The sequence below is a fragment of the Manis javanica genome, chromosome 1 (assembly GCF_040802235.1).
Source record: "Manis javanica isolate MJ-LG chromosome 1, MJ_LKY, whole genome shotgun sequence".
NCBI classification, from domain to species: domain Eukaryota; kingdom Metazoa; phylum Chordata; class Mammalia; order Pholidota; family Manidae; genus Manis; species Manis javanica.
In genome coordinates, this window is record NC_133156.1 from 152,343,255 (window position 1) to 152,362,574 (window position 19,320).

The 19,320-nt window shown below is 47.0% G+C and overlaps 1 protein-coding gene across 1 annotated transcript in view; it reads left to right on the forward strand.

The window, feature by feature from the left end:
• Nucleotides 1-3,334: 3,334 nt before the first annotated feature.
• The window catches only part of EDAR (ectodysplasin A receptor), a 101,035-nt gene continuing 85,049 nt past the window's right edge, over nucleotides 3,335-19,320 (forward strand). The window contains exon 1 of the mRNA XM_037015587.2: nucleotides 3,335-3,745. The gene's annotated coding sequence lies outside the window, so the exon portion shown is untranslated. The remainder of the gene's footprint in view (nucleotides 3,746-19,320) is intronic.

Consider the following 19,320-nt stretch of genomic DNA (forward strand, 5'->3'; position numbering starts at 1 on the left):
CATGGTCTCCACTGCCCTTCTGTAACTCCAGGGGGGGGGCGGGAAATATGTTTCCAGCCTGGGGCAAATAAGCTTTGAAGCCAAAATCAGTCAAAGGGAGAAATAAAGTGGGAGAAACAGTCAAAGGGAGAAATAAAGTGGGAGAAACCTGTTTACTGCTTACAAGCAGTTGTCTACTCCTGCTCACCTGTACCTCTTGTGACTCAGCTGCAACAGGACCCCACCAAACCCCTCCAGTCCAGAAAGGCCCTCACTCCCTCCACCCCCTTTGTGATTACCTATTGGTATAGAGATGGACTACTTCTCTCTACCCCTTGGAAACACCTACTGATACACACTAAGGCCAGGTGAGATTCTGGAAATATTGCAATTTTACCCACACCTTCCCTGCCTGGCTCTGCCCTCCTAGACCAGCTCCCTGCCTTTGGCCATGCAGTTTCTCTAGGTTTCCCCAGCTGTCTGGTTCTTTTTCCTCAGGGCCTTTGCATGTGTTCTTTGTTCTACATGGAACACCTTTCTCCCTTGCTCTGCAGGACTCCCTCTGTCTCAGAAGGACCAATCCTGACCACTCTCTCAGCCACAGTACTGCCCTCACGCACCTTTATCCTCAATGCCAACTACTTGCTTGTCTCCTGCTACCACGTAACTCTGTCCTGATATTTTGAGCTTCTGTTTGCAAACCAAGGTCCTCTGCAGGATTTGTGCTTTTAGGAAGACACTGGAAGAGTTTCGGCCACAAATCTTTATGTTCCTGTGTTTGCTGTATGTGGAATGGTGATGCATGGCCAGCAAGAAGTCAAGTGAAACTTCATCAGCCAGCCTGCCCATCTCTAAGGTGGGCAGGACCCCTGGGGCACTGACTCCAGAGAGCATGGCTCAGCATCCAGAGAAGGGGGAAGAGTGGAGCCAGGCCCCGCCTGCTGAGCCTGCCGTCCTCTCCCCACGTGGGAGAGCAATTCGAGTTCTGCTCCGGTTCTGAGACAGACTCCATGCCATAGACAGGGCTGTGGTCCTTGATTCTGAATAATGTAGTGAGTGTTACTGAGCACCCACCATGGGCATAAACATGTCCTGCAATAGTCATGCACTTCCTGTGATTTAAGAAACGTAATTTCATGGAAGGAACTCAGATAAACTTTGTTTGCAGGTGACCAGAAGTCTGCTTATTGTGCCGACCTGCTAGGCAGAGACAGGTAAAATGCTGGGACCACCTACTGGAAAGGAGCCTCCGCCTTGTGCACTGTATTGGCCTGATGCCACTTTTCCAGGATCTGTTTACCAGTGGGTGGTAATAATCCTCACACACAGAACCGAGGCACCTTCTCTCCTGTGCCTGCTTATCACATCCACAAAGCGCATTTCGTAGTTGTTTGACAACCTGACTACTGTCTGCATCCTCTAACACAAACAAAGAATAGGCAGTTTAAGGACCAGAGATCTGAATGGTCTTTCTTAACACCAGAATAGTGCCTGACTCCAAGAGGTATTCCATGCGCATCTGCTGAATGAATAAATGATCTGTGAATACGTTAGTAGAGAAGAACCCTATTTTAATGAGATGAGTAGGTATAAAGAGTTTTCTTCATGCTCGCCCAGCATGAGATTAATAGTTAGGACACAAATTTTTAAATAATGATGACCAGAATATGGTTCTGCTTTACTTACTGAGATAATTCTGATGTGCTACAGTCTGGGCATGTTTTCTGCTGACGTGGGAGACCTTCTGAATCTCTATGATCATGTGCAGAGCTGCGGCTCCTTGGAACTGAGAACCAGGGGTACCTCCCCCGTATGCTCCAGCCCCGCTGGGCACACTGGAGGAAGAGGGGGACAGGCAGGTCATGGGTCAGCCATGTCATCAGGCATGGGTTCTAAATTACCTTCCATTCTCCAAAACCCTGAGAGGCCCCATGCGCCCAACCGTGATCCCCAATCTTGATTCATGTTTGTATCAAAAATGCGATCTTTGGCCACTTATGCCTCAGCCTTTTAAGGAAATGTGCAAAGCAGAAAACCATGTTATCTTCAGGGTTCCCGAGGCATGAATAAAGAAGATAAACAACAATCTCTCTCATTTAGTTCTTTCTCTCAATGAACTGAATTAATTTGTTCACTCATTTATTTGCATGTGGCAATCGAACATTGAGGGATAACTCCATCTTTTCTTAGTGGCATGTTTTTGGAGAAAAATGGCTCATTTTTTCTCCTTTTCTCCTATCTTTTGGCAATGTAAGCAGCATCTCTCTTTAATATCACCATTTAATTTCCAGTAGAAAGAAAAAATTACACCTAAAATAATCTCTGTTTTACACATCAAAATGCACATGTCAAAGAGCCAAAATCATATTTAATAGTAAAGATTAGCCCAGAATACTTACTGCCATTTGATTCCCTAGGTTCCTAATAATAATTTTAGTAATTTTATCACAAACCCTCTGTTAAATTCAGCATGGGCAGTATAAACAAGCAAACGTGAACACTGAGAACCTGCATTATCTGATTAAACGTCCATATTGGTCAAGGAAATTGAGTAAATGTGGTTCTGGTCAACTTCGTAAGAAGCAGAATGTGTCTTTAATCCAGGATTCTTGCCCAGGACCACACATTTTGTCTCTCTTTTTTCCTTAAGCTCTTTACTTTCTCATGTGTGAATTAAATTGCACGTACCTAGGGCAGAAGGGACAAGATGGAAAAGGAGAGAATAGAAATCTAACGTAGAGGAGCTGTTCTGTTCCTGTGTGTGTAGGTGGGGCTGGGGAAGAAGGGTAGGAGAAATTACATTCCTTTAAAGATTAGGGGTTTTTCCTAATTACTCAACTTTTGCGAGAGAATTGACCAATACTGAAAGCAATGTCCTTTCAAAATGTTTGTGTTTCTAATGTCTTTCTGATTATCCACTTACATGAGGTAATCGCCTGGAGTTACATGGGTCTGTACGTTTATGCGGAGTTACACGGGGTGTATATGGTTATCGAGAGCTGTACGGGTTGTGTGCGGATGGTGGGGGTGCCAGGGGAGAGGAGACAAAGAGCAGTCCTGGTGACTCAAAGCCTGTAGTAGACGTGGGGGGCGGCGGAGGCGAAGACAGGAACGTGCCCGAGCCTGAAGAGGTGTCTCACGGCTGAAAGGAGGCAACAGCGCCCCTGCCTGCGGCCATCTCGGTGGGGGGTCTTCGGGTGAACGTATCTTGATTAACGGTATTTTAATGCTAATTTAGCACTCCAGAGCCTAAAGGCTCTGGCTGTTCTGATAAGGACAAGACTCCTCCTCCTCCTCCTCCTCCTCCTCCTCCTCCTCCGGAAAAAAAAAATCAATGAGTTTACAAATCCCAGCTGGTGTTTTTGCGGGGCAGGAAGTCCGGAGCCAACTGTGCGCGCCGACGGGCTGCGGACGGCCCGGGCCGAGCGGGCGCCCGCGTCGCCGCCGGGGAGCGGCCTCTAGGCGGCGCCGACGAGCCCGCCGCGAGGGAAAGCCCCTGGCGAGGCCCGAGCTTCCCGGCGTGCGCCCCGGACGCGAGCGGTCGGGGAGCGTCCCGGGAAGCCCTTCGGAAGAGAAGCGAAGCCGAGCTGACCGCGGAGAGGCGCCTCGCGGCAGGCAGTCCCGCAGGCCTTCAGCGCCCGGAGCACCTGTTTCCGAGAGCCCTGCCGGGCGGCCATCTACGAGACCTGCGGGCCCAGGCGGGGTCCAGCCGGCTGTCCTCCCTGACCATCTTCTCGGAGTAGACGCCGGTCTCCAACACGGCCAGGTAAGCCCCGGTGCTTCCCTTTGAGCCTTCCAGACGCTTCGCTGTGGACGAGACAGAGGTGTCAGCTGATGAAACAGCCTGAGTGCATTTTTGAAATGCGTGTCATTTTTGGGTTGCGTTTGAACAAGCTTCCCCCATTACTGTGCGTCCGCGCTACTATTCTCAGACATGAGATTGCCCCTTTGTTTTCAGGAAAACATCGGAAACCCGATTTTGCTATTGGTCGCTCGTTTGGTTTAGTGAGGCAAACTGTGTGCACCCTTAGCGAGCTTGAGTATCTTGGCTACTAAGACAACCGGTGTCTCCTGGAAGCGTGAGACGTGTCTCAGGTTTGCGCCTGAGCCAGGCTCATGGGGAGGGCAGGCAGCAGCTGGGACTTTACTTTAGCTGGACTCTGCATGCGCGTCCCACCCCCAGGTGCCCTCAGTGTTGTGGACACCTGTGGAGACATTTCAGGTGCAGTTTTGAATCAAGTCTGATACCTGATGTCATCACCCCTGTCTTTGGGGACTGGGGAGGCGATGGGAGGAGGGGGTTATGTATTTCTGATGACTGAGACTTTCCTTTCCTGCCAAGAGGGTCTGACAGGCCACAGGACAGTCCGTGTCCCTCCTCTCACGCCTGCTGGGAGTCCCAAAATCCTGCAGCAGTCGCCCCTGTGTGGCGGAGGCTGAAGTGTTAGGACAGAGAGGGCAGCAGGCGAGGGCCCAGGAGGGTTGGGGCAGGGGATACCTTAGCAGGGCAGAAGCCCCGTCCACCAGGGGAACTGGAGGATGGTCGGGACACAGGGATGTGACAGGAATGAGGAGTGGGGAGATGGGGCAAGTGAAAGCCAGGCCTCTCCAACTAGCCTTGCTCTGTGATTCTGAAGGTGCATTTGTGAGACACTCTCTGACCAATGATAAAACTGAAGCTAATTCAAAGTATTAATGAGGTGAAAAGCCATAATAAATTAAAGGAGAAAGGGAGTCAGTTCATATACTAAGAGAATATGTATATGGCTTTGGTACTTACTCTGAGATCTCTAAGCCACAGAAAGCCTTTAAAGTTACGTTTTGACTGAGTTCACCAAAAAGAGTTACTCATCAAGATTGGGAATCAGCGTTTGGGTGGATGGTTGCCGGTGTGTACCCTTCACTGCTGAGGAGGAGGCCTGGGAACTTGGGGCTGAGCCAGCCTGCATGGTGTGGAGTATGAATTGTGACAGCGCATTGGGAGGGTAATCCTGGAAACACATGTCTTTGGGAGGAAAAGTAAATAAAATTTTCCTGAAATGTTTGATTTTCTGTCTGGCCACTACCCAGCTTCTAAAAGTAAACAGAATTTTCATTTTGTTGAAGATAGATCTTTGTGAAGGTCAGAAGGGTCTGGGGCTCACCCTTCTTTCTGAAGTGTCCCTGTGTCCCCATCCCTAGCATGCCCTGTCACTGGCAGAAGCCCAGTGTTTGCTTGGGGAAGTGACAGAGCCCGGTCTCTCCCACTCACACGGGCAAGCCAGACTAACCTTTCAACTGGAAACATCTCGTCAAAGTGCCTTGGTCCCAGTGGACCACAGATAGAAGCCAGGTCACCTGAGTCTCCTTTCTGGGTCCAGGTGAGTGAGTTTTGTGGTTTCCAAAAAAGGAATTCCTTCTCAAGGAAATGTCCAGGAACTCAACTTCAAAGACTCAAGTCAATCTGAAATTAAAGCATGGAAACTATAAACAGGTTGGTGTTCTTGAGGCTGGCCTAGTGGTCGCCTGGTTGGGCCCCTCTGCTGGTGTCCTGCCCTTGCCTCTTAGCAGCTTTCCTCAGTTAGCCTAGAGGACACCTGCTCCTTGCTTTGATGCTGTCTTAACCTCTGCCTAGGTAATTGCACACACCAGTAAATCGTTAATTAACTCACATTAAGCTCATTTAGCACATTAGGTCAATTAAGAAACAAAGGCCCCAGTCCCTGCATCTGAGACTGCCACCCACTGAGGCCCTTCACTGCCCATTGCTGCCCATCACTCCCATCACAGCCTGGGATGCTGGCCTGAGTGAATTCTCATATAGCAGGCTGGACTTTCATTCAATCTGTTTTTCGTTTTCCTGAAAAATGAAGCAAAAGAGAAAAAATAGATGTCCTGTCATTTAACCTCTGCCCTATATTCCTATACCACTTTACAAAGCATTTTCATGCAGGTCTTCCCTATTCTCAAATAAGAAATAGGGCTTAGAAAGGTTCTATGACTCACAAATAATGATTATGGCACCAATGACAGCTAACAGACCTGGAGCACCTAGAATGCCGGGCCCTTGTGCTAGGAAATGTGCTCTTCGGAGCATGAACCTAGGACTCAGTGCCTGCCTCTGGCTGCACCCCTGCCCTGTAAGGACCGGTGGAGAAGGTGCTATGACAACCACCAGGTAAATGGGAGGGTAGAGGGGGCAGACTTCCCCTTCATGTGTATCAGTCCCCAGGGGCCTGTCAACCCAGATGCCACACTGCTTACTGGCCTCCTGTCCTCATCAGAGGCAAGCACTGCAGGGGAACAATGACGTTTTGTTCTTTGTGAGCCATCCCCAGAAAGGTTTGGTAATAAGGAAAATACAGCTGATTTGTATGTAACACAAACATAGTTGACTATATAGCTTTGGTAGGTTCAGTCTTGTACCCTCTAGTAACAGAGAGAAGTTTTCAGGTGGCTTTGGGGTTTAGGCGCCCTGACAAACCCCTTGGCCTCTTTTAGTATAAACAGGTGAGACTGCACTGTATTTAACTTTTTGTCATCCTTTGTCCTGAGATAGTCACAAAGCATTGCCCAAAGGGGGTCACCTTCCACAGTCAGAGCTCAGAAGAAAGTTTTGTCCTGGGTCCTGGAAGCAGGGTGGACCTCCATTAGATGGCATATAAGAGACTCCAGTAACTACAGGTGTCCTCCGTCCCCACTAGCACATAGTCGGCACTCAATGAAAATTCCCACTGATGGAATGCATGGGATCCTTCTTGTCAATGAAAGGAAACCCATCACCCCTTCTACTCACACCATGGGGGTCAGGGGTGGCCCAAACAGCAAAGTACTCTAAGCCAACAAGCAAACAGATTCCAGCTGGCAAAGCCACCCTTTCCAGGTACAGTGATGTGTCATTCTTAAAGGCTAGGTGCCCAAGGATGTTAAACACACTGGCTACAAGGTAGAGCAGACCAAAGCTGACCTCCTGCCTCCACACCTTCCAGAAATGCCCAGAGGTCTGTGTTCACAGCTGCACGCACAACTAGCCAGGAGGCCTTTGTTTTCTACTTCTGACAAATCAGATCACTGTGGGAATGGATGGTGGTAAGGAGACTTGCATAGGGAGATGCATTTGCACCGACAGCCACAGCTGTGCCCCCCAGCAGGCCCACATCATATCAAGTCCCTTCACAAGCCATTGTGCACTAAGCACTGCAGGAAGGTGCAGTGGCTTGTGAGTCCCAGTGAATTCAGCAAGCAGAGCAGTGCAGTCACAGTCGTCCTGCCTTTACTAATAGCAGTGAGGCCCAGGGTGCCTGCAAGCCGAGCTCAGCTGTGGCATTTCTGCAGCCCTTTAGTATCTCTACTGCTAAATGATACTATTCAACAGCTATACACGAGCAACTAAAAGGTAGGCTCAGTACTGAAACAAGGTATTTGTCTCCTGAAAGTAGTAGGGAGGTCACTCTGCCAGCATCATGTTAACCCTGGTATCAAACACTTTCTCAGGATATGAAAGAAGATGAACAAACTAGACTGCAAATGAGAAATGAGAGGTCACAGTTTGGACAGCTGTCACACCATTACCAAATCTTCTCTCTCAAAACAGTATGAAGGTGCCTAAGAAAATTTAAAACGGAACTACCATATGACCTAGCAATTCCACCTTAGAGAGGTATTTGCCCAGAGAAAATAATAACACTAATTAAAAAAAATATATGCACCCCTATATTCATTGCAGCATTATTTGTGATTTATCCGTTTCACCTGGGTCATCCAATTTGCTGGCACAATTATTCATAGTGATCTTGATAATCCTTTGTATTTCTGTGATATTGGTTGTAACCTGTCTTTCATTTTTAATTTCAACTGAGTGCCTTCTTTTCCTGGATGAAGCTGGTTAAAGTTTTAACATATCTTGCTTGTCTTTTCAAAGCACCATCTTTTTACAGTGATCTTTTCTATTGTTTGCTTAGTCTCTGTTTCACTTATTTCCACTCTGATCTTTATGTCCTTCCTGCTACTAACTTTGGACTTTAGTCTTCTTTTTCTAGTTCCTTTAAGTGGAGGTTAGATTCTTTGAGATTTTTCTTGTTTTTTGAGGTAGGCCTGTAACACTTAAGCTTCTCTCTTAGAACTGCTTTTGCTGTGTCCCAAAGATTTTGAAACACTGTGTTTCCATTTTCATTTGTCTAAAGGTATTTTTTGATTTTCTCTTTGATTTCTTCCTTTACCCACTGGTTGTTTAGTAGCATGTTGTTTAGCCTCCACGTGTTTGTGATTTTCCATTTTTTTCCTGTAGTTGATTTCCAATTTCATACCACTGTGGTTGGAAAAAATGCTTGGTGTGATTTCAGTCTTAAACTTATTGAGACTTGTTTTGTGGCTTACCATGTGAACAAACTATCCTGGAGAATGTTCCATGTTCACTTGAAAAGAATGTGTATTCTGCTGGTTTGGGATGGAATGTTCTGTATATATCTGGTAAGTCCATTTGGTCTAATGTGTTATTCAAAGACATTATTTCCTTATTGATTTAATGTCTAGTGATCTATCTATTGATGTAAGTGGGGTGTAAAGTCCCCTATTGTTATTATATTACAGTCAATTTCCTTTTATGTCTCTTAATATTTGCTCTGTGTATTTACATGCTCTGTTGGGTGCATATAATTGTTATATCTGCATGCTGGATTGAACCCTTTATTATATAATGCTCTAATTTGTTTTTCATTATAGTCTTTGTTTTGAAGTCTATTTTATCTAAGTATTGCTTCTTTTTTTTGCTTCCACTTGCGTGGAATATCTTTTTCTATCCCCTCACTTTCAGTCTGTGTGTGTCTTTAGGTCTGAAGTGAGTTTTTTGTAAGCAGCATATAGATGGATATTGTTTTGTTTATCCATTCTGCCACCCTGTCTCTTTTGATTGGAGCATTTACTCTATTTCCGTTTAAAGTAATTATTCACAGGTGTGTAGTTATTGCCATTTTTGTTACTTGTTTTCTGTTTGTTTTTATAGTTCTTAACTCTTCCTTTCTTCTCTTGCTCTCTTTGTGATTTGAAGACTTTTTTAGTGTTGTGATTGGATTCCTTTCTACTTTTTTGTGTATCTATTATAGGTTTTTGATTTGTGGTTATCCTGAGGTTATATATAACACTCTATATGTATAGCAGTCTACTTTAAGTTGATGGTTGCTTACGTTTAAATACAGTCTTAGACGCACCACATTTTACTCTATCCACCCATGTTTTATGTGTTTGATGTTGTATTTTACATCCTTTTATTTTGTATATCCCTTAACTAATTAATGTATATGTGGTTGATTTTACTACTTTTGTCTTTAACCTTCATCCTGGATTTACAGGTGGTTGACCTACATACACCTTTGCTATGTTTGCTTTTACCAGAGAAATATTTCCTTTCATCATTTCCTTGCCCTTGTTCTGGCCTTTTCTTTTCCACTTAAATAAGCCCCTTTAACATTTCTTATGAGGCCAGTTTAGTGGTGATGAACTCTTTAACTGCTGTTGATCTGAGAAATTCTTCATCTCTCCTTTAATTATGAATGGTAACCTTGCTGGGTAGAGTATTTTTGGTTGGTAGATATTTTTCCTTTCAGCATTTTGACTATATCATTCCACTTCCTTCTGACCTGTAAAGTTTCTGCTGCAAAATCATCTTATAGCCTTATGGGTGTTTCCTTGTATATAACTTATTGCTTTTCTCTTCCTGCTTTCGAGATTCATTTTTTATTTTTTATTTTTAACATTTTAATTATTATGTGTCTTGGTGTGGACCTCTTTGGAGCTCTCTGGCTACCTGGACCTGGATAGTTGTTTCCCACCCTTGGTTAGGGAAGTTTTCAGCTATTATTTATTCAAGTAAGTTGCCTGCATCTTTCTCTCTACTTCTTCTGGGATTCCTATAATGCAAAGATTTGGACATTTGATGTTGTCCTAGTGGTCCCTTAACCTATCCTCATTTTTAAAACTTTTGTTTTTGCTGTTAAGATTTCTACTACCCTGTCTTCCAAATCACTGATCCATTTTCTGCATCCTCTAATCTGCTGTTGATCTCCTAAAGTGTATTTTTCATTTCATGTTTTCTATTCTTCTCTGATTGTTTCCTTTTATATTTTCTATTTTTGTTGAAGTTTCCTCTGAGTTCATCCACTCTTCTCTTAAGTCTGGTAAGTATTTTTATGACCATTACTTTGAACTCTTGATCAGGTAGATTGCTTATCTCTTTTTCACTTAATTCTTTAACTGAGGTTGCATCTTGTTCTTTCTTTTGGAACATATGCCTCTATCTCTGCGTTTTATCTGACTAGCTGTGTTCATATGTGTTAGACAGTCAGCTACATCTTCTGGTCTTGAAGGTAGGGGCCTTATGTAAAAGGCATCCTGTGGGGCCCAGAAGCACAACCACCCCCCCTCCCCAGGTCATGAGAGCAAGGTGCTCCAGGGGTGACCCTTGTGTGGGCTGTGTGCGCCTTCCTGTTGTGAGTGGGCCATAACTGCTGCAGGCTTGCTGGTGGGTGGGGCTGGCTCCTGGCCCAGCTGGCTGCAATGTCATTCTGTTCTTAACATACGGGCATACCTTACAGGTATGCTGGGTTTGGTTCCAGACCACCACAGTAAGGTGATTATCACAGTAAAGGGAGTCAAAGTTTGGTTCCCAGTGCATATAAAAGTCATGTTTATACTATAGTTTACTAAGTGTTTCAGTAGCATTATGTCTGAAAAAACAATGTGCATACCTTAATTTTAAAATATTTGAATGCTAATAAATGCTGCCCATCATCTGAGCTTTCATCAAGTCAATCTTTTTGCTGGTAGAGGGTCTTACCTTGATGTGGGTGGTTGCTGACTGATAGAGTGGTGATTGCTGAAGGTCAGGGTGGCTGTGGCAACTTCTTTTTTTTAAAATTTTGTTATCATTAATCTACAATTACATGAAGAACATTATGTTTACTAGGGTCCCCCTTCACCAAATCCCCCCACAAACCCCATTACAGTCACTGTCCAGCAGCATAGTAAGATGCTGTAGACTCACTACTTGTCTTCTCTGTGTCGCACAGCCCGCCCCCTTGCCCCCCCCCACATTATACATGCTAATTGTTAAGGCCCCCTTTCTTCTTCCCCGCCCTTATTCCTCCCTTCCCTCCCATTCTCCCCAGTCCCTTTCCCTTTAGTAACTGTTAGTCCATTCTTGGGTTCTGTGATTCTGCTGCTGTTTTGTTCCTTCAGTTTTTCTTTGTTCTTATACTCCACATATGAGTGAAATCATTTGGTATTTGTCTTTCTCCACTTGGCTTATTTCACTGAGCAAAATACCCTCTAGCTCCATCCATGTTGTTGCAAATGGTAGGATTTGTTTTCTTCTTATGGCTGAATACTATTCCATTGTGTATATGTACCACATCTTCTTTATCCATTCATCTACTGATGGACACTTAGGTTGCTTCCATTTCTTGGCTATTGTAAATAGTGCTGTGATAAACATAGGGGTGCATCTGTCTTTTTTAAATTGGGCTGCTGCATTCTTAGGGTAAATTCCTAGAACTGGAATTCCTGGGTCAAATGGTATGTCTATTTTGAGGAACCTCCATATTGCTTTCCACAATGGTTGAACTAATTTACATTCCCACCAGCAGTGTAGGAGGGTTCCCCTTTCTTGTGGCAACTACTGAAAGACAACAGTGACCTTTGCCACATTAATTGACTCTTCCTTTCACAAATGATTTCTCTGCAGCATGTGATGATGTTTGATAGCATTTTGCTCACAATAGAACTTCTTTCAAAATTGGAAGAACCCTGTCCCTGCTTTATCAACTAAGTTTATGGCATATTCTAAATCCTTTGCTGCCATTTCAACAACTTTCACAGCATATCCATCAGGAGTAGATTCCATCTCAAGAAACCACTTTCTTTGCTCACCCATAGGAAACAACTCCTCATCTGTTCTAGTTTGATCCTGAGATGCAGCCATTCAGTCCCATCTTCAGGCTCCACTTCTAAGTCTAGTTCTCTTGCTGTGTCCACCACATCTGCAGTGACTTCCTCCACTGAAACCACAAGCCCCTCAAAGTCATCCCTGAGGGCTGGAACCAGCTTCTTCCAAACTCCTGTTAATGCTGACACTGTGACCTCTGCCCGTGCATCAGGAATGTTCTTAATGGCTCTAGAATGGTGACTCCTTTACAGAAGGGCTTCAACTGACTTTGCCCAGAGCCACCAGAGGAATCACTGTATGGCAGCAATAGCCTTACAAAATATATTTCTTAAATAATTAGACTTGAAGTTAAAATGGCTCTTTGTTCCATGGACTGTAGAATGGTGGTTGCATTAGCAGATATGAGAACAGCATTAATCTCATAGATCTCCATCAGAGTCCTGGCTGACCATGTGCATTGTCAGTGAGCAGTAATAGTTTGAAAGGAATTATTTTTTTCCTGAGCAATAGGTCTCAACAGTGGGCTTAAAATATTCAGTAAACCATGTTGTAAACAGATGTGCTGTCATCTAGGCTGTATTGTTCCATTTATAGAGCATAGGCAGAGCAGATTTAAACAAATTCTTAAGGGCCCTAGGATTTTTTTGGAATTGTAAATGAGTATTGGTTTCTCCTTAAAGTCACCAGCTGCATTAGCCCTTAATAAGACTGTCAGCCTGTCCTTTGAAGCTTTGAAGCCAGGCATTGACTTCTCTGTAGCTGTGAAGGTCCTAGATGGCATCTTCTCTCAATAAAAGGCTGTTTCATTTGCACTGAAAATCTGCTGTTCAGTGTAGTCATCCTTGTTAGTTATCTTAACTAGATTATCTGGGTGACTTGCAGCTTCTCCATCATTTGCTGCCTGGCCTGCATTTTGATGTTATTGAGATGGCTTCTGTCCTTAAACTTTATGAACGAACCTCTGCTTGCTTCCAACTTTTCTTCTGCAGCTTCCTCCCCTCTCTCAAGCTTCACAGAACTGAGGAGAGGTAGGACCTACCCTGGATTGGGCTTTGGCTTAAGAGAATGTTTTGGCTGGTTTGAACTTCCATCTGACCACTAAAACTTCCTGCATTTCATCAGCAAGGCTGTTTGGCTCTCTTGTCATTCTTGTGGTCACCAGAGTAGCACTTTTAATTCCTTCCAGAACTTTCCCTTTGCATTCACCAGTTAGCTGTTTGGCACAAGAGGCCTGTTGGCCTATCTCAGCTTCTGACATGCCTTCCTCACTAAGCTTAATCATTTCTTGCTTTTGATTTAAAGTGAGAAATATGTGACTCTTCCTTCCACTTGAACACTTAGAGGCCATCATAGGGTTATTAATTTGCCTAATTTCAATATTGTTGTGTCTCAGGGAATAGGGAGGCTCAGGAAAGGGAGATGTGGGGGAACAGATGGCTGCTGGGGCAGTCAGAACACACACAAATTCATATGCATGGTCCAATATGACTGTGGTTCAAAAACAATTGCAATATTAATATGAAAGATCACAGACCACTGTAATAAGTAAAATAATTTAAAAGTTTGAAATATTGTGAGAATTACCAAAATGTGACAGAGACATGAAGTGAGCAAATGCTGTTAAAAAAATGATGCCAATAGACATACTCAATGCAGGGTTGGCACACACCTACAATTTGTAAATAAGTACAATAAAATGAGATATTCCTGGGCATTCATCTACTCAGCAAATCTTTCTGACCATCTGTGACAGACACTGCTGTGATGTGATGCAGTGGTCCTGTGCATGAGCACAGAAAATGCCCCTGCTTCCTGTAGTATGGATTCCAATGTGGAGGGAGAAGCCATAACACAGATACAAGTATAATTTCAGATAAATCCAATGCTGTGAAGAAATGACTGAGCAGGGCAAGCAGGGAGAAAGCTCTGAGGTGGGAGTGAGGTGGACCTCCTGGGGACGTGCTCTCCACGTGAAGCCTAGGTGCAGTCAGGGAGTGAGCCACACAGAGGCCCCAGGGTGGGTGAACCCAAGGCATCCTGGCACCAGCAGCAGACAGTGGAGCTACCACAGGGGGAAAGGCAGGGAGAATAGGAGGGGAGGGCAGGGAGGGCCGAGAGCCAGAGCACGCTGTCTGGAGGCCACGGGAAGGTGTCTGGCTGCATGGAAGGTGTTGGGAGGGAAATTGGACTGTACCTTAGCTCAGCTGCTTTGTGGCAGGCTCATTTGTGCATGCCCACAGCATGCCAGTCGGTGTATTTTGAAGCCACCATGATTCAGATTCTAGATACCGTCTCCTCGAGAGCGCTGCCTTGGCTGGTGCAGAGGGCAGGAGGGGCCGGCAGCAGGAAAAGCTAGCAGGGTGGTGGGACAGTCCGTTCAACCCAACAGAGGTTCTCTTTGCAACTATCAAATGGCAAAGGGGCCCTTTCAAACTAGAAATAAAACACTTAACATTCTAGTAGAGTCTAATGTCTCCTTCTACACCACTGCAGCCCTATCCAGGGCTCTACAGTCAGCCCAGAGCACAGAGCCCTAGCCACTCCACTCACTCCCATTTCTCGCCTGGACAGATGGAGACACACTTGCCAGCACTGGGAGAGATGGGTTGTTGTGGCTGGAGAAGCACTGCTGTTGGTACTGCCCAGTGCCCTGACAGCTCCTTTAGGAAGGTGCCTCTTCTGAGTGTGCTGTTGGGAAGGTAATTTAGAGGTCAGTTCACACCTGATTTGGCACACCAGAGCTGTTCCTGTCCGTCGTGCACAGCCCCATAGAGCCAGGAACACCCTGGTGGCTCGACCCCATGCAGCATGCAGCCTGCCAGCACCTGCGAGTCCAATTTCCTTCCAAATAATAGGACTGTGGAGATTGATTAGGTGGGAAGTCAGCCTAGAGGAGACCCTGTCTCTGGGAAGCCAAAGCAGTGAGGGCATAGGAATGGGCTAGAGGGAGGGGCAGGGCGTGGATGCATGGACTGGCATCCAGCTGAGCTGAAGCTCAGGAAGGCCTGAGACCACAGAGGATGCGGGTGGGATGCCAAGTCTATTGGTTTGGCTGATTTTGCTTATGTGGGAAATAATGTTTTATGGTTTAATATTTTAATTAAGTCTCTGTGATTTTGCATAACAAGCATTACCTCTGGCCCAGAAATGCCCTAATCCTTAAAAATATTGAAATATACTGCACTGCCCTAAAGTCACCTCAGAGGACCTTCAAAGTTCATTTTCTTTAAGATTTAGTCCTTAATAATGGCTTAAAATGGCTGTTCCTAAAACTTCCAGTGCATAATGAAGAAGTTGATCAGAATAGAGACTTTGGGGATGCGGCTGTTTAGATGCTCTGTTCTCTGCCGAAAGCTGGCCTCTCTAAGAAGCATAGCCATGTGGGGGGTGCTGGTGGCAGCCGGGGGCAGCGCAGCACCTGGGAAGGGCAGGGTCAGCTCTGCAGCATTAGGTTTGCTGTGTGGTTTCTGCCCAGTGGATTCCCTTATGGGTGATAATATTTCAAAAGGTATTTCTTAAATTCAGCAGAAGACCTTTTAATGTTTAGCTTGTTCTTAAAGAGATTTGGAGAGAGAGAGATCCATTTTTAATATGGGAATATGCAGCAGATGCCTGCTCTCCCAGGGGGTCTGGCCAGGACCAGCTTGGCCACAATCCAGACCACCACTGTGACCTGAGCTCCCCAGGGCCCTGAACAAATGTCCTCATCCCCCTTTGGCACTTCATGCAGTTTGCTCCTCATTTTATATCAGGGGAAACCAAGGCAGGGAGACTCCAGTGATTAGGACACTTGGTTTTGAGTCGCCTTTAAAAGCCAAGACACCAGGCTTTGTCTAGACCTGTGGCCGTCGGTTTCCAACATGAGGCTTCTCCATGAACCTCATTTTCTGAGCAGACCACACACGGCTCTGTGACTCAACTTCTGCACCTGGTGTGTGTGAGAGAAGTGGCACTTTAGAATATTACCCAGTGATGATCACAGTTGTTCTTTGAAGGCAAATATTTACTTTGTGAAGGTTGCAAAGCTAAGAGCAGTAGACTGCCCAGCTCCTCCTCGTGTGTACAGAAGAGAATTCAGACACTCACACATGTGTCCCTTACTCTCTAAGGAGCTGGGTGTTCACCTCCCACAGCATCAGTTAAAAGCCTCTTGGGATGCAGGCCTCCATTTCCCTGAGCATCCTTCCACCTACCCTGTGGCTTCTGGGCACAGGGGTTGAGGACGTGGGCTCCCCGAGTGTGGGCTGCACAGCAGGGTTGGGGGCATCTTTCCTGTTTACTCTGGTGGCCTGAGAACACTTCTCCAGGCTTCCCTGGAGGGCCTCTTGTTAAATTACCGAGGCCACCGCATTGGCCATAGGATGATGTGCTCCAAATGCTGCCACAGGTTGTGTAAGAAGATGTAAGAGAAGCAGAATGCCTGGCTCCTCTCCTCATGGCACACAGTGCTGAAAGGAAGAAAGAGGACAAGTAACCAAATGGAAAGACAAATGCACATAGGCAGTGGAACGAGCAGCACTCCCCTTCTCAGGGCTGGCCCCCCACTGCTCCGAACTGGCTCCCTCTAAGGATGGGAAGTGTATCTACAGGGTCACTAGCATGTGCCTGGCACAGAGTAGTTACTCAGTAAATGTTTATATAAACCAGCCTTTATTGGCCACTTACTACTTCATAGGTTTTCTTCATTTAATCTGTATAACAATCCTACAAAATAGAAATTATCATCACTGCTTTACAAAGGTGCCATTAAGGCCTGAAGGGGTGGATGATTGCCTGAGAGCTCTCTTCAGGTTCAAGGCAGCCAGCCTTTCAGCCCAGGTTCATGGACTCAACCTGGTGTCGTTCCTTCAGAGATCAGATCTGGGAAGAGGTGAGCTGTTGTAAGTTAGTCTGAAGTTTAGCTTTACATCATAACCATTCAGGGTAGGCACAATTTCTACCCAGATAGAAACCCTGGACATGTCTGAGCTCCCCAGGCCCCTGAGCAGAAACCCTGGTGGCTGGGCCTCCAAGCCTGCTCACCTGTTGTTCAGGGCAGTAGGATGCAGGGAGCTAGAGCAGAAACAGAATCTCCTTTCTCCACCCCCAAGGCTGGTGCAGACCCAGGCAGCCATCCTCACAACAGCAGTATCCTAATCGCGTGAGACCGAACAGCAGCCAGGTCTACTCGGGAAGCCTTTCTTCTCTGATGTGGGGCTGGATGGGTCCTGTTGGATTGGACTGGAGGGGGTACAGCCATGGGAGGTGGGCACAGCCCAGCTGGAGGAAGGGTGCCGAGGCCAGGACAGGGTGGGAGGGTGGGGAGGAGCACCGCTCCCAACTTCTGGCAGATGTGGGCCAAGTCTTGGCATCCCGACATGTGGCGATGGGAGTCTGGACAGTCACTGCGGGGCTGTGTCTCTCAGCCACCTGAGGAAGGATGACAGCTCTTGCCTCCTCGGATGACTGAGACAGGAGAGCCCTGAGCACAGAACAGGGCACACTGCCTGCCTGCCCGTCCTGCCGGTTCCCTGAATGCACCCATGGGCGAGCTTAATATGTCAGCCTGCCTCTGCATGTCTGTTGTCCACTTTGACGTCACCAAGGCCAAGTCTGGCTGAGGTGTCCATCTTTCCCTGGGACAACCTCTCAGCTTGGCCACAATCCAGAACACCTCTGTGTCTCTGCCAGCTAAGGGGCAGCTGCCCAAGGAGGAAGGCAGGGTGCGTGAGTCCTGGGAGCATGTTATCTGCCTGGTCACCCCCACAGTGCCACTCTGACCCCTGCTGCCCCTCGCACAGGCCACCAGGTGCTGCACCCACTCTTCATTCAGCCTGCACCCCTGCACCTTGTTTACTACCTTTGGGTCTCAGCTAACAAGCGTGCTCATCACACCTTCCTAGCCCCTCTGCATAACTGGCAGCTCCCACTCCAGAACTCACATATGGCATTGATTACTAGATGCCTTATTAACAACGCACTGTAACATAACTACCATCATGGGAATGTGAGCCTAGAATTTGGTGGGCAGTTGATATGTCTGTTTAGAAATAAGGAATAAGGCTTGCTGCTGAGACTAGTGGTGGGCACCCTGCCAGAGGTTGGGACTTTCCTCCTCTGTCTGTGAGCCACACATGGCCTATCTCTCCTCGGCAGAGGTTTCGGGATGTGACTCAGGAGCCTTCTGGGGTTTCAGTCGTGGGAGATCTGCCTGGAGGCAGTGGTGCGGATAGGGAAGTGGACAGAATGAGCTGAGGTTAAGAACAGCCAGAGATGCTGACACAGCAGGGCTTCGGGCTGAGGACAGAAAGCAGCGGGTCCCTGGCCCACGTGCCTACACCTGGGAACCCCCCAGGGCTGCACTATTCCGTGCAGGTCACATGCGGTTGCCGAAGCGCACAGCCAGCCGGATTGGGGTGGAGAAGGCCGATTGTCACACTCCATCACACCCTGGCAGCCGTCCCCAGTTCACCCACCCCAGGGCCACCCTGCTTCCCCAAGCTGCCCGTCACAGCTCATTGGGGGCCCAACAGATGACCAAAATGAAGAAACTGTGTTCAAGGGGCCAGTAAATCTGGAGGTGAGGGCAGGGCAAAGGGAAGAGCCCCTTGACCCCCACCCTGCCCATCCTGAGCACCCCTGAATGGCTTCCCTGGCCTAGACCTGCAGGACCTCTGCTGGATCTTCAGATCTTGCCTCTGTCCTTTGTAGTTAATCACTGGATGGGCAGGCAGGAGGGGTTTCTCTTCTCCACAAGCAGCATGGGTCTCAGCAGCCCCGCACCCTCCGCCCTGACAGCTGGAGTGTCCTCCATCCTTCCAACCTCCTGTCCTCGTCATGGGTAAACTCCGCTGAGTTTGGGACAGGCGCTGCTCTGCGATCACTGCTCCCCAGCCCCACCCCAGCGGCTCTGGGTGCCATGGTGGTAGGGAGGGGTATGAAATGTAGCAAGCAAATCAGCCTGGGATGAGGTGGGCGCAGGCTGGGAAAGAGAGGTGAGGGGCGGGGGACAGCCTGGTGTGGCCTCAGCAAATGAGGACTTTGCAGGGGTGGAGGGTCACCAAGTAGAAGTGGCAGATCTGGCTCCCAACTCCCCCAGCCAAGTGATACCTTTTTTTCCTGCATGTCTGGGCTCTAAGTTGCACATTCTCCCTTAACCAGTACCAAGGTGTGCCTGCCCCTTAAGCACGAGTCAAATACTTGGGAGGCATGATGAGGAAACGTGAGGGGCGGGCATCGCTGGCTGTTCATTATCTGTGAGTTTTAGGTGCATCTTGTCTTCTACAGCACTGAACATTTTTGAAGTTGGCATTTCTCCACAAAGCCACCTGAGGCCCCTTTGGAAATAGAGTGTCTAGTCCTTAGGCACCCCTGCCCTGTGAGGGGTAGTGGTTTCTTTTTGGAAAGCTTTCAAATTGCACTCATTCGAGTTTACATTACCTACT